We start from the raw sequence: 14,858 nt of genomic DNA on the forward strand, positions 1-14,858 counted from the left end.
ACATGGCAAGATACAACACTGCAAGATACAACACTGCAAGATACAACATTGCAAGATACAACACTGGAAGATACAACACTGCAAGATACAACACTGCAAGATACAACACTGCAAGATACAACATGGCAAGATACAACCCTGCAAGATACAACATGGCAAGATACAACACTGCAAGATACAACACTGCAAGATACAACACTGCAAGATACAACACTGCAAGATACAACATTGCAAGATACAACACTGGAAGGTACAACATGGCAAGATAAAACATGGCAACATACAACACTGCAAGATACAACATTGCAAGATACAACATCGGAAGGTACAACATTACAAGATTTATCTTAGCAAAGGTCAATTTAGTGTTTCCTCATAAATCATGTAAATGTGACACTATATAGCTAGTTTGTCCTTCACTACGCTTTATAATGCTGTAAGTATGCAATTCCCAACATTATAATATTTTCTCACCAATTGTGCAAATAAAGTCTCAGTTACATGTGACAACTTTGAGGGTCCTATCATGGATCGCAATTGAGTGATAACGTTTCCTAATTAATGATGCAAACGAGCTGTTTATTTGCATAATTAGTACTTGATCATGTAAGTCATCACTTAGGCGTTACCCATTTTATATCCATTTATGTATGCTGACTTGGTGTTTTTCTAGTCTTGTTTCATATTTGTGTTTTGAGTAGAACGCTTCACGTAAGCATTATGCTTTTGTCCCATACTCTGCAAATATATCTGAGTAAATCACTTAGGCCATCTACATACCAAAAACCATCACGTTCCGTCAACACGTTCTTGAGTTATTTTCGTCCTAAGTTTGAAACAACCGGCGCCTGTCGTTCCAATAAAGCCAATAGAGGGCCCAACGTATAGCACTGACTCTCTGCCCAAGAGCTATTGTAGAGAAAGTGAGGGTAATTCACAGCAAGCGAGTGAGAACAGAAACGTTGTTGTCGTGGCAGAAATTGATCTTTATTCACACCGGATAACCTCGCACTCCTCTCACCTCTCTGGTCAAATCTGTTCTCCTTTTCCTTTACATCTCTGCTCTTTATCTACCCGACCAGGACAGACTATTCGAAACACATGCTCATTCGTCATGTCAGTTCCTAAAGGAGCCGCCCCTGTCGACGGTCTCGAGAGGGTACAAGCCAGTCTTTCCCAGAAACCTGAAGTCTCTGGGGTACTGGTCAGCAATACGGCGGTTCCCATATGGGGACAATCATCACTAGTATATCATACATATGATATATTACACTATCTACCACTCAAAAATCACGACCACGGCATGTCCAGTACATGAGATATCAAAATCGCTAGGGGGCCATTATCGAACTTGAATTTCGCTTTCGTGACCCCTACCCACCAACAAATATTGTCAGGATCCATCCAAGGCTTTTCGAGTTATGCTGTTTACAGAAAAACAGTCGCACCATCAGCATTGTGGTGTGGATGCTGTTATCCGAGGGAGTGAGCGAGTGACAACGACATCTCTGAAAGTGCATGATCGTGAAGGTTAGACATCCATGTAATAAGGTAACAGTTAGACGGAAATGGGTGACAGACGATTTAGACAACACCCGTTCTCTTTCGTCAGTGACTGGACGACCATATGGACTTGCCAAGTTTAAAGCAAAACTCTGAAGTGGGTCGAGTCACTGACGAAAGATAGCGGATTGAAGATTTTCCAGCAGGATAACAATGTTACATTGTGCATTATATATGAGAGTTTTATTCTACAGACCCGATGCCCTGCGGTGACTTCCCGTGGCCAGACGCAGCAGTAGAGGCTGTGAACTGCGACTACGACTACTTTTCGTACGGCCATGAGAGTAACTACCACGCCGTGAAAGGCCGCTGTAGTGTGAAGTGCTTCGACGAGGACGTCATGTTGGTTGGCCCGCCAGGTTACTTCAGAAAGTCTCAGCTGGGCGGTGACTACGCCTGCAGTCTAGCCAACATGACCTGGTTGGGGGAGGAACCGTTGTGTCTACGTAGGTAGAACCCCATTCACAAAGCTACCGGAAAACAATCTCCAATCATGTGTGTGGCTTCGGCTTATTTTTGTAATCAGTAATTTTGTAGTACTAGTAAGCCGAAGGCACACTCCTAATTGGAGATTGATGACATGTCGCAGCCTTTCTGTCTTACTTTCCCGGTCCTTTATTTTAAGAATAAAACATACGCATCCGCCAGAATAATGTCACGAGTCGAAAACCACCAGTGGCCGTCACGCTTACCTATGAAACGAAAGGGGCGATCTCTCCACAGCCCGTCGCATGGAATTTGTTGGGAATGCCCAGTTTCAACGACGTTTTGTTTTCCAGCCCTACACCCACCCTCAGCAATAAACGCCAGCGCATCTGGAACCCCTCGAAAGAGGCTACATACCTTTACCAGTATACAATGATTGACATTGTGAAAAGAAGCTACTCACATACTAGTGTTGGCCATATTCGATTGCCAGAGTATCATTAAGAAATCAGACCCATAGTATTAAAGTATAGCTACAGGTCCTACCGACCAGGTGATGGGAGTCACGCATGACGGCATGTTGGAAGTTCATCTCACCAAGCAGGTTCTCCTTGATCCCACACAGGTCGGTACAACAACTCTGTGGTGACAACGGCCGAGTCCAACACGACCCGCCTGGTGGGGCCGGAAGACTTCTACGGCTGTGTGGAGATGTACGATAACGTCACGGGGCAGTGGGGGCCTGTCAGGGGGTGGGGGGCTTACAGGGAGGACAGGATGTCCTGGGCCGACTTCGCGTGTAGAAACTTGGGTTTCAGGGAAGGTCTCGCCACAGCCGGCTTCAGGTTAACCAATGGAGTCGTCAATGACGCGTGGATATATTATCTACAGGACCGCTACCGCCCATCCTACCCCTCCACCGTCCCCAAGTTCATACTGTCCCAGTCCCTTCCCCAGTGGGACGGGGCGACTCCGTATGACGCTATAGACCGAGTGGAACGCGGTCCCTGTCCGTCTGGCGACTGGGACTGCAGGAACGACTACCACACCATGTGTCTGGCCTGTACAGGAGAACGGCAACACGATAATCCACATGGTAAGTACATTTATAGCAGACAGTAGTTTAAATAGTAGGATAAACAGTATTTTATCAACGTAGAGTTTCCATCGATCGCTACAGTAAAGTATGATGAACTCGGAGAGGAATGCTCTGTCAATATTGGCTTGGAAAAGCCTTCAGTGCAATGTACGACTTGAGACTTTGATACTTCGTCACGACTATATGACATGTCAAAAAAGTAATGTAATGCCGGCAATTTGGTATGCAACAAAAAAGAAGCTAAACAAACACGACTACTGTATCTTTACACCCACGCTCTTTTGTTTTCTTATGATGAAGCAGCTCTGTATTTGCAAAGTTTCAGATAATGTCACGTTGTGTGTGTTGTTACGCATCATACTTTTATCCCAACGCTCACGTTACGTTTTGCTGACGTTTTATTCCAGACATCTCTGCCCACGTGACCTGCACGTCCGACCACATGGAAGTCAGCTTCCCGCGCCCGCCGGACAACTCCGTGCAGCCGGCGGACGTGCAGCTAGCAGCGACGCCTTGCAGGGCAGAGGGGAACTCCACCCACCTGTTCATCCGGGCTCCTCTGGGGGAATGTGGCACTTCGAGAGAGGTATCAAACTATTAAAGTATATGTGATGAAGGAGTGGGACTGGTGGCGCAGAGAATGATCACACTGACGCACAAGATCTGCCGTGGCCGAGAAACGATCTTTATTCTTCTCTGTCACATCATGACTGTCTCTGTGTGCCCTCTCTTCCTCAACTGACTCCAGAACTCTGGTGTTCCTTCTTTTTATCTCCTAGCTGGGTGCTGACTAAGGGACTGTACGATATTTATCAGGGGGGAGGGCTGGTGCGTTAGGGGGGGAGGGCCATGTTAATTTTTTTTGAGGTGGGGGGAGGGCCATGTTAATTTTTTTTGAGATAGGGGGGAGGGCCATGTTAATTTTTTGAAAGAATTGTTTATACTATTTTTTGTTTTGATATCTTGACATGGCCCTAAAACTGATAAAATAAGCCTTCTGAATAGCCTAAATTGCAAGAGCTTCCGGGGGGCTTCGCCCCCCTAGGTCCCCCAAAGTGGCGCTGCCCTGAACCAGCGTTCCCGCCAGGCATACGTCATTCCGTCTCGGACTTATTTTTTTCTGGAAAGACGCACTCGGCTCGGCTGAGTTTCCCCAAATATTTAAGTTACAAAAGCGGTGCGCGGTAAATATGTGAAGAATCCAAAACTATACACTTTATTTTTTATTTACAACATTTCTTTTGTTTCAAAAGGAAAAAATTTGCGGCAGAAAAGGGGCCGCAATATTGTTGTCAAGCGTCGATCGAGTCGGCTGTGCACTGGCATTGTCGTCTGTGGCACATCGCGCGGCACGCCCCCCTCCCCAGACGGACTGTCGATCGCAGCGCCCAGTACGTTGGGACGTCTTTTCTGGCTACTCCTTCAAGGCTACACCGGCACTGATCACTGCCAAAGACGCAGCAGATCACCGTCCTTCGTATAATGTATAACGTTCTTGGTCTCTATGTAAAAAGAAATCCAGCGGTGAGCCAAAGATTTCACGCCGAAAACGGGGTTACCTGAGGTCGCACGAAACAAACGCACGCTCGTGGGAAATGACGGCGCGGCCTTGTAAAACCCGACCGATTCGATAAATGATAAATTTTAGTAAAATCATCGGGCAAAATAGAAAAAAAAACACAAGGTGTGATGGCGCCGTTATTTTATCCTCTGGAAAAACTACTAGCATTTGATGCGGGAGGGCGCAACATCGATCGCACGAGGTAGGCATTCTTTATTCAATGTCGGAAAAAAATTGGCAGGATTTTTCCATGGGCTGACGAGCTCACTGGCTAGAGCCCTGTTTGGAAGCATCAAAAACCCAAAATTTTCATATAGACATGACTGGACAAATAATACCCGGGCCAGATCACGGACTGCTGATTCCCCGAGCTATAGTTATATATTTTGGGGGGAGGGCGGACGTCGATTACTGAAAAACGGGAGTAAAAAAGGCAACCGGCATCCAATCTCAGTCAAGGGCATAATTTTCCTCTCAAATTGCAGGAAATTCTGTTTTAGAGGGTTTGAAAATCCAAATTTTCCCGGGGAAGCATGCCCCCGGACCCCTGCCCCGACGCTGTGAAAAAATCCTGGCGAGAACACTGGCGAGATCACTGGCGCCCCTGTGCCCTGACGTCTATATTAAGATTATTTTATCGGTTGTTTTTCTACCCGTTTGATTATGCCTGTCGGGGGGGAGGGCCATGTTGATTTTTTTGAGGTGGAGGGGGAGGGTCACGTTAGATTTTTTTGAGATGGGGGGGAGGGCCATCAAAAATTTTTTTGATCCGACTTCCAATGCACCAGCCCTCCCCCCCGATAAATATCGTACGGTCCCTAAACAAAACAAATTCTTACCACATGTACTTGACAGGTCATTAATTAGCTGTGATCTGGACCCTTTGTTCTTCCTTATCTCATCTACTCGTCAGTAAAATACAAGATCTTTATCAGCTACTGTTGATTTCTAAGAAACCTACCCAAGAATCATTTTACACAGATGTTGTCGATATGGGCTCTATTACATATACACAAAACACGCACGCACGTACGCACACACACAAACACACACATTCAAGAGCAGGCTCTGATGTCATCTAACACGTAAACTGTGCCTCCACCGCCTGCTTCATATCCGTGTCAGGGAGTTTGCAGACCAAGAACCAGGACCAGAAATGCATGTACAAGCTGGCAACTTCATCACAAAGTAGTCAAATGTAATCCACCAAAACGACTGCTACATATTACTTCTACTCTAACCAAGGAGCTGTTATCTTCAAGTTGTGGCTTCTCATTACCCATCCCAGTCCACCCCAGCCGAGATGATCTACCGGAACACCCTGATCATCGGAGCCGACTCCTCCCACGGCGGCATCACCTGGCAACCGGTCACCAAGGTGCCGCTGGAGTGTCGTCTGCCGCGGAACAAGACCCTGTCCCTCGACTTCCGGCCTCACCTCAAGTCCGTCTTCCGGTCCGGCGTCCAGGGCAGGGGCGACTTCCGGATCTCCATGGAGCTGTTCCGGACTGACAGCTTCCGGCAGCCGGTCACGGAGTATCCGGTGTTTGTGGAGTTACAGGAGGTAGGTCCGGAGTATCCGGTGTATGTGTGGAGTTACGGCAGGTAGGTCCGGAGTATTTGGTGTATGTGTGGAGTTACGGCATGTAGGTCCGGAGTATCCAGTGTTTGTGTGGAGTTACGGCAGGTAGGTCCGGAGTATCCGGTGTTTGTGTGGAGTTACGGCAGGTAGGTCCGGAGTATCCGGTGTTTGTGTGGAGTTACGGCAGGTAGGTCCGGAGTATCCGGTGTATGTGTGGAGTTACGGCAGGTAGGTCCGGAGTATCCGGTGTTTGTGGAGTTACGGCAGGTAGGTCCGGAGTATCCGATGTTTGTGGAGTTACATGAGGTGTGTCCGGAATACTCATAATTCCGATGAAAGACAGGGAATATACATGTAGAATAGTTGTACTGTTTCCCACCAGAGCCAGAGAGAGGCTTGTGATATTTTCCACCCAGTAGTTCATCTTCTTCAATCTTCAGGCTGACTTACTGTATTGCTCATGACACATGACCTTAAACTAGCGTGACGTGAGCAACAGGCTCTGACATAGATGGAGTATTGCCAATCAGTGTCTCTCTAAACCCCTACTTGCCAGTGATACCAGATTGTCCCTTAACCCGTCGTGCATGCACTGTTACTGCATGATGTATTGATTATGACCTTGATCGCTGTGTTCCAGATGATCCACGTGCAGATCCAGGTGAATTCCAGTGACACCGACCTGCAGGTGTTCGCTCACACCTGTGTGGCCACGCCTAGCGACGACCCTGACGACAAGACACGGAATGAAGTCATCATTGACGGGTCAGTAAAACGCCCATATTCTACAGATACGTGTTTTTTTTTTTTTTTAAGAAGAGAAACTCCTGAATGTGAGGTTTTCTATGCAATGTTCAGATTCTGAGTGAACTCCAAGCAGATGTAACAAAGCGAAATCTCCCTGTTCCTTGGATCACCTTGACCATGATCTTCTTTTCTTGTATCATCATTTCATGAATCTTCTTTACTCCCAAGTTGTGCCAAACTCCCGACGCTGCAGTTCTACCCGTCACCTGGCCCGGACAGGGGGCGCTTCGGCTTCCAGGCGTTCGCCTACACCAGCGGCGTTGACATGGTAACCGTTAATGCTGTGACCTCATATGGGAGTGAGAAATTGCATGGCAAATGTTATTCTACATGTTTGAAGGTTAAGTTCGTTTTGCACAGCTACAATACTCTCCCCGGTCAGTGTTTCGGCAACTTGCAACAAGCTCTATCAGAGATCATTACCCCCTGACGAAGGCTAAAAGTTGCCCAGATGTTGATGGGGAAAATCATGACCTTTTCCTTACATGCCGTCTTTCTATGTCAATATTTCCCAGGTGTACCTGCACTGTAACGTGCTGCTGTGTAAGGCCTCGGACCCGAATTCTCGCTGCGCGCAGGGCTGCCAGCCGCCCTCGGGCAGGAGGCGGAGGGAGGCCGAGGGCGAACCCGAGGTATACCGGCTGATCCAGGGCCCCATGGTGGTTCGCGGCGAGGACCAGAACGGTGAGCATGCCCGTGGGTTAAGTTGGATTCATCAAAGAGATTTTATCCAGTAGGTTTAGCAATTTGGTTCAATCAACCCTCATTGGTCGTATGAAAAAGACATTTTAGTTGTGGCATATCTTGTGAAGTAACATCCCCGCCTACGACACAACACTCCACGACCATGACAAGTTGTCGCCATTGTCGCCTTTGGTCGTTCACTTTCCCCACATCATGCATATTGTCTAGTTGCGATGGGAAAACTCCTGGAGACCCAGCTGCATGTAAGATAGCCCCCATCTTCTCTATCTTTCCAGGTGAGCGCGGTGGCACCGCCACAACCGGTGGACACCAGGTCACAGCTTCCGGGGCCGTGGTTGGAGCGTGTGCCGTGCTGGCCATCGCCATGTCTGTGGGTCTGCTGTACAAGGCGCGGCGGCACGGCAGCCAGGCAGGCTACAGCGTGCTGAAGAACATGGACTAACACACGGCAGCCAGACAGGCTATAGTGTGCTGCACAACAGCTACTAACACACGGCAGCCAGGCAGGCTATAGTGTGCTGCACAACAGCTACTAACACACGGCGTGATTTTGCAACCGCAGTAAAGATGAAAGTGGAATTCACAAATCATATTTTCTGTCTCATCATATCTTCTGTGCGTTTCTGTGACCCTTTTCTGAGACATAGGCACCTAGGTACTTGGGCAGCCAGGTAGACACTTAAGCACTTGGGTACTTAGACAGGTAGACACTAAAGCATACCCGTGCGGTTCCAGTGCTATATGTAGCCGAATCATAGGTGATACTTTGCGGCAAGAAGAACAACTCCAGTTTAGCTCTGAGGAAGTTGTCTGACAGACATCGAAATGTCAGCAGGTGAGATGAACAGGTCATGTAAAAGAAAACTCTACCATTCTTTGTTGACAGATATTTTCTTCATCACGTTTTCCCTGTGATGTAAGAAAATAAATATCTTTTTCACAAAGAACACAATTTTTCCTAAATTGTTAAATATTCATGTGCATGGTAATTCCAAATTGCATCGTGATCTCAACAATAGATTTAAAGACTACAAACTCTCTTAGACATATTCGTTGTTATGAAGCCTCAAGTGACACGTTTTGAGAATACTAACACTTGGTACATTCCAGGGTAAGTAAAAGGAACCCTCTGTCAGTGATACAGTTACAAAGATCAAGGCTGGCAATACTGGGTGCATATGCACCCCATTCTTGAATGGTTGCACTGGTGTAACATCTATTATCATAATACCGGTACGTTTACGACGATTTCTCTAGCCATACTGATTTGACAAATTGTCAACCCATCATTTTCTCCAGTTACATGTTGCTGTTATAGGTTACCCTTGCCACTTCTTCTGTGTAACTTTTCTGCCACTCTTGTCCTGCTAAAAGCGTAATATTGTAATTGTAACATACCGCGGAATTACACGGCGAACGGGCGCGTGGTTGGGAGGGGGTAAAAATACCGGCCGGAAGAAACACAGCACAATTAACTGTCGCTATGTACCTTTATACATCCTCTGATGTTCCTTCCTTTTCTGTTAGTAAATGCATAAAACATAAACCTGCATAAGCATACAAAATGTCATGAGAAAACGGACGTATACTGTCAAGAATTTTCATTTAACTTCTGTCCGTCACAACCGCTATGACGTAACACTTCACTGCCAGCGTAGATATAAAAATGGCGGGAAAATGGCTGCGTACGTTCAATTTTGCCCATTCAGTCGTAGATCCGGGCTATTATGCAACGGTTCTTCACACTTTTACGCAAATATACAAAAGTAACGGTCTCCTCTGTCAGCACTGGAACACCAGTGCTGAAGTGGTCGTCAGCACTGGAAGTCCAGTGCTGAGCCAGCGTCAGCACTGGAAATCCAGTGCTGAGGCAGCTTCAGCAATGCAAGCCCTCCTGTCAGCACTGGAAACCGAGTGCTGAGACTACAATCAGCACTGGTGTTCCAGTGCTGATGACGTTTCAGCTCTGGAAATCCAGTGCTGACAAATATTCCGCACTGGAAACCGCGTACTGAAGCCGCCGACTCTAAAGTAGCGACACGACTCAAGGCGGCATGAGCTGCGGTTACAATTTTTTTTATATTTTTATAATGAAATTATTAAACCTGTCTAAAAGTAAAACGTCTTCAATCACGTTACTAACTTCTCAAAACAACTGTGGTATACTGTGGTATACCACCTACCGCAGCTCGAGTCGTAAACATGGTCCATTACTCAGAATGTGTCGTCCACCTGTAACTAGCTATTCTTTGTTAAAAAAACAAACAAGCGATCTCTTTACCACACAGATAGAGCACCTCTGACTACCTATTGTTTTTTAAATGATGCTACTTTGCCGCACAAGCAAAATGTGTCGTCCACCAGAACTACCTATTCTTTGTAAAAAAAACACAAGCAATCTCTTTAAAACACAGATAGAGCACCTATGAGTTGTCTACCTCCGACTACCTATTGTTTTTTAAATGATGCTACTTTGCCGCACAAGCAAAATGTGTCGTCCACCAGAACTACCTATTCTTTGTAACAAAAAACAAGCAATCTCTTTAAAACACAGATGTTGTCTTCGAATGCATTGTTATCGATGCTTTGTAAATGATGTATTGGACACCTAGATGTCTGAAGTGTGCACACCTCAGAAATAACTCTTGTTGCATAGGGTTATATACATATATGTGTGTCACTTTGGGCATAATATAAAGGAACCATTGTACACTAGCATATAGCAAATTCTAGACATTAAAGCAAAAATGATAAAGCTCTGTAGTATTTCTTACATTGGGCACTTAATCTTTTTTCTGTACTTTGTGTTTTAGGTTAGGCGAACATGTGCACCATATTTTCCAATACTGTCATAAATTTCAAGCCAACAAAAGCAGTCAACAAGAACTAGGAGGTAGTCAGGCAATAATACTTCTCATCCTGACGTCTCAGTAGTTTTGCCTGCATCAAAATCACAGACAGCAGCTTGTGTTTTACCTTCAGATCTAGTGTAGTGCTAGAAAATTACCCTCCGAACTATTACATGTAACTGAACACAACTCATTCTTTAGACCACAACTTTTTTTGTGTGCAAAAAATTCTGCCCAACTTCTGAGGAACTTAATTTGAAGTACAGGCATAGGGACCTCGTGTGCATTGTGGGTAGCCTCCATAGCAGGCTCTCTGGGCCTTTTTTCCTCATAATACACTAAATCAGATTGACTTCACATTCTTGCTTTTGGGGAATGGTCAAAATCACTGAGCTGTCAGCCAATCAGAGAACAAGTAAACCTTTTCTCAAAGGTAAAGCTGACTGGCTTGTGTCATATAAGACAAGATTATAAATATTCATAACCGATACACCCCAAAAGCAAGAATCTGAACCTGATCTTGAAGAGCTGATTCTGCAAAGCCTTTTGTGTAGGTCATATTTCTGCATAGGAGAAAAGCATCTCTCAGGAGTTACCCGTGCCAGACCAGCCTCAGACCATGACCCTTGAACTTGCTACGTCTGCATGGCCATTGCTGTGTCGCCGTTTTCCCCCTCCTCCAGGTGAACGACCTCGATCTTGGTGGTGAACTTGACCTCGTAGACATCTGGCAGGTAGTCATCAGTGGTAAGGTCGATGACCTCCAGGCCGTCATCCACCGTAAGGTCGATGACTTCTGGCTGCAACAGTTTCACGTTTGGTTTGCGGTCACGATCTTTCTTCACCTTCTTCACCATGTCTTCAGCCTTTATCTCACGACTGTAACAGCTGGCAGTGGTTTCCATCTCACTCAAAATGGAGTGAGATGGAAACCACTTCCATCTGGATGTCTCCAGCGGCACTTTGTTTCCAAGCTGCGGCGCTATCTTCATGTCAGTCACGGCCAGTTTTGGTTCGGGAGAAGTTCCTACCAGCGTGACCTGGAGGCCCCAAGGAGTCATATGGTTGGCTCTGACCTCTCGTCTGGAGCCACAGTCTGTGGTTTCTATGGCAACCGGCTCCTCGTTTATGCATGGATGTGCTGCTATCTCCATGTCAGTCGTGGCCAGATTTCCTTCTACAGAAGTAAGTCTTGCTTCCATCTGAGGGTCTCCAGCGACTGAGACGTCTCCAGTCAGCTCCAGTTTCCTGCGCCGTGCCCTCAGCAAATCTAGCTTCATGCGAAGGTCTGACAGACGTGCTCGGACGTTGTTGAGCGGTGTTGTTTCCTGAATGACGGCATTTTCACTGCCGTGGTTAACAGGCGACTGGATCTCCTGATCGTCCCCGATGGAATCCTGCACCTCCATGGCAACGGTGGCGGTTGGGAGTCCTCCCACCTCCTCGTTGCTGTTATTGACAGGACACGGATGGACGTCTGAACCACTGGTGCTTGCTTGCTCCACCTCTCTGCTGATGCTGCTTGTTGGGGCTTCGTTGTCGTTGTTGTTGTTGTTGTGTAAGACAACACCCGCGCTTGACTCCTTCTCCTCACTGCTTATACCTGCAAAGGGGTGGACAAGCAAAGAGGTACAAAGAGACTCTCAAACATTACCTGAAAAAGGGTCATCGTACTGACCACGCAAAATATGAAAACCTATGCCATAATCGCACAATGTGCCTGGTAACAGCTGACCCACGACGGCATCCCAAGATTTGAAACTGAGAGAATAGCTGCAGTCGAGGCAAAGAGAAGGACCAGGATGGCTCATCAGTAAAAGGACTTACTGTAAATGCAGACACTTTTGCGGTGGTTTAAAGTTCACGTTTTTGCGGTGGCTGCTTTCACCACTGCGAAAGTGCCTGCATATTTCCATGGCAGTAAGAGACTACAGTGCATGGTGCTACTGCGAACTTAAAACCACCTTTTTCCCGCTACCGCGAAATTAAATCCCAGCGAACTTAAATGCATTTACAGTAACTCTGTAGTAGTAGACTTGTCACATTCAAGAGTGGCTGTCCACCATACCTGCTGAGATGTTGTTGTTAGCTTCTAAGACAACAGGATACGGCCGGATCTGAAAGCCCATGGCCCTGACGGCATCCCCCGTGCGACACTTGACCTCCAGCACGCCCCGGCTCACGCCCGTGGCCCACTTCCACCGGCGCACAAAGCTGGTCCAGCGGCCGGGCGCGGGAATGTTCCGACCCATCCGCGTGGTTACCATGGTGTACTGACCTGCAGGCAGGAAAAGGGACAAAAGTGATCTCAAACATCTGTCGTCGCTGTCACTCAACAACACTTATGTAGTACATAATACACTCATTTAACTTTAGACTGGTGCAATGGCCGAGTAGAGTGGTAGAGTGGTAGCCTTGCGTTCAATCCCCGGCCGAGTCATACAAAAGACTTTAAAAATTGTACATGCTGCTTTCTCTGCTTAGCACTCAACACTAATGAGGAAGAGTATGGAAGTTGAACACACATCACTACCAGCGGACCAGCCCCTGCTGTAGTGGCTTGCACAAATGTGTGGCCCAAGGGCTACTCGAAATGGAGATGGGCACCACCACTAAGCATCTGCACAGTTGTACGGGCAACTTTAACTTTTAACTTACCTTTGGGTCTGCAAAATGTTTGAAAATATCTCTTATGTTGTACATCATGGTGCCTTTTGTCCACAATGTATTGTACTTGTTGCAACCTGATTGAAGTTAAAGTTATATCATCGTGTCTCTATTTACAGGATAGATACAATTAATTGTATTCTAGAAAGCTATGTCATTGAAGGTTAGATATTCACCGCAGGTAGCTGAAATAAAAGCATCTCATGCTTGCCAGAGGCTCTGCTCTCTAAGGGTCGACCGAGGTGTATTTTTTACCTTCATCTTGTATTCGCGTTTTAACATGTCCCTTTTCAAAGTGTTTTTGTGCAAAATAAAGATGATGCTGTACACACCACAAAGCTACTGGTACTCAAGTTTTTTTAGCATCTTTTGTATTGGACACTAGAAAGTTAAATTATTTTCCAAATATAGATAGGAATCTTTTACAGTTCCTCTTCTTGAATTGCTTTAAGTTTGCTAAATCAGACAATTATTTGTCCTATCCAACAAAGATAAAATTTCATGACAATTTGAACATCAGTACTATTTGATAGGAAACTGGTGCAAGGGCAAAGTGAGTAGAGTTATCGCCTTGCATTCAGTATCTTCGTCAGTACAATCCCCGGTTGAGTCATGCCAAAGACTTTAAAAATAGTACATGCTGCTTTCTCTGTTTAGCACTGAGCATTTGGGAAAGACTATAGAAGTTGAACACACACCACTACCAGTGGACTAGCCCCCTGCTGTAGTGATTGCACAAAGCTGTGTGGCCCAAGGCTACGGAAACAGAGATGGGTGCCGCACTATGAGAGAAGGACTTTGACTTGACTTGACTATTCAATAAGGAAGTCCACACAACTGACCACCGGTGACTGTGAGTGCGTCCCTCTTGGTGGCTGGGACAAACGCTGTGCCCTTGCGCCCCCTGGTGACGGGCCTTGGTCGGTGCAGCCACTCCTGCCAGGTGTCGTTGCTGGTCACCCTGATGGTTCCCACATCCTCCGGGCTCTGCTTTCCTCCGTCGCTCTGTTCAACACAGCGGAAAATGAATGGTTTGTTTGACATAGAGATCTCAAACAAAACATCACTCAACATTTACATGGATACAATTATCATACGCACTACAAGTCACGGTATAAGAGGGGTGAAAAGTCAGAATTTGTCGCATTCTGTTGTTTACAATAAGATTAAAAGCTAATAAAATAAATGGTGATTACCAATATTGCACTTTAAATATTGCACATCAATATTGCACGAGAAGAGAAATCCAACAATTCGGGTATTTTGGGTAACAGACAGGTGGCAGGGCTCGAAATTCATTTTTGGGATTAGGTGCACTGGTGCACCCAGCTTAAAAAATTGGGTGCACCAAAAAATTTTGGGTGCACCATTTAAATTTTAGTAATAACCAATAATAAAAATTAGTCACAAGCTATCAAATTCTTAAACAAGTACCATGACAGACATTTTTATATCTTTCTAACACTTAGATGTCAAGAATATGATGTATACTAGTATATTTAAATATCTTTACATACATAAACCCAAAAAAATATTTAGGTGCACCCTGTGCACCCACAAAAAATAATTGGGTGCACAGCTCCAATTTTGAGTGCACCT

The sequence above is a fragment of the Branchiostoma floridae genome, chromosome 1, assembly GCF_000003815.2.
Source record: "Branchiostoma floridae strain S238N-H82 chromosome 1, Bfl_VNyyK, whole genome shotgun sequence".
NCBI lineage: Eukaryota > Metazoa > Chordata > Leptocardii > Amphioxiformes > Branchiostomatidae > Branchiostoma > Branchiostoma floridae.